Source organism: Gavialis gangeticus, unplaced genomic scaffold, assembly GCF_001723915.1.
Source record: "Gavialis gangeticus isolate Ggan-Ray unplaced genomic scaffold, GavGan_comp1, whole genome shotgun sequence".
Classification (NCBI taxonomy): domain Eukaryota; kingdom Metazoa; phylum Chordata; order Crocodylia; family Gavialidae; genus Gavialis; species Gavialis gangeticus.
Window position 1 is genome coordinate 466,122 of NW_017729011.1, and position 1,745 is coordinate 467,866.

Sequence of the window (1,745 nt, forward strand, 5' to 3'; positions counted from 1 at the left end):
TCAGCTATACCGGCCAAAAAAAGCTGATTGCCAATAAACGTCAATTTTCTTTTTAATCAATGCCAATTCGATATGCCACCAATATACCGGTCCACCTTTATTACAGGGTATGAGTCTTGTGTGTCCCCAGCTGATAGAGCTCTGTGTAAACCTCTCCAATACAAACAGTTCCAAGCCCACCTCTGATGGTTTAAAACCTTCTGCTTAGTTGGATTTCTACATTCTTGCAAGGAAACCATGCCACCAAACCCCGGACTCCAGAACAGCCTACAAGACTACAAGCTTTGGCCAGCTCTTGGGGTTGAAAGGGATTGTACTACATATATGCACAGACTGCTGTTTTAAAACTGTCTGAATAGCTTTGTGCCTAGTACTTTGATCTTAAAGCTACCTGGTCAGTCTATTCACTGCTACTCAGACTCCCAAAGAGAAACCCACACATGCCAAACTCAATCACAGCCCAGACAGTCATGGCCGATGCGCAGGGTGCAGTAACCTAGGGCCTGGTCGGAGAGGGAGAACCAGGATGTGGTATTGGACAGAGAAGCACTCAAAAACTAGGAAAAGAGCTGCCTCCATGCCAGACTGTTCCAAGGAGAAATGGTGACTGATTTACAACAGGCTCCACATCATAGCTAAAATATGAACAGCTTTCCCTTCAGATTCTTCAAGCACCAGACGCAGCACAACCGCTGTGATGTATAAAAGCCAAGCCTTACATTTTATACCCATGTAACAGCAGTGAAGTGCCATGTTCAGGAAAGTAAGCAAAGAAGGAAGTTACAAATACACAGGAGGCAGTATCTCATTTCCTTTACATGCCTAACAGTTTGAATTAACGAACTATGCTTTGCCATAGATTAATTTGGATCAAACAATTCAGACTGAGAAATCCTTGGGGAACACAGCCTCATCTTTCTATATTGTTTCCAATAGCGAGTTTCATCAAGTTAGATCAGTCCAGCACGACATCTCCAAGTAGCACAGAAGACCACTTTCCCCATGTGTAAACCAAGGATGAGCCACAGCCAGACAGCAGCCCAATAAGCGCACTCTCCCCTAACACCCCCTACACCTCCCATCCACACCACCCAAGCTTATCAGGTGCTCACCCTGCTGACGAAGCTGCTCCAGGTAAAGTTTGGCTAATCTCAGCTTCTTTTCCTGAGCTGTCTCCTCGATCTCCTCTTCCGCCTCATTGTCTCTCTTCCGCTTCCCAGATAACGCAGGGCTAGAAAGAGCAGAAAACGAAGGGGGACAATTACACACAGGAATAATTTTCCCCTCTCTGCTCATACTGACTATACCCCAGACATGCTTTGCTACCTGATGCCCAGCCAAGACAAACTGCCTAGAGAGGGACCTTCAAGCACAGGGCAGTTGAAGTACATAAAAATCCCCACTGGTCTTTTTTAAAATGCAGGAACAGGACATTTCTACCCAATGTGAGTCATGTCAGCAGTTACACACTGACGGGGGAAGTGTTTCCACAGCACCCTGTACTTAGGCCCAATGTCGAGACAGCCTCTTCCACCCGCTTCCACCCGGCAGGGCCCATGAGAGCCTGGCCTGGAATCAAGCCCCAGCTGCAACCTTGATGGGGGGAGGCAGCGGCTTCTCCAGGCTTCGCTGGCTGCCAGGCCAGGGCTCGGGGCAGAGCCGCCCCAGCGCCGGATTCTGCGCCCGGGGGCTTCTCACATCACCCTCGTGCCAGGGCATAGAGAAGCCGGGCTAGAAGGGACCTG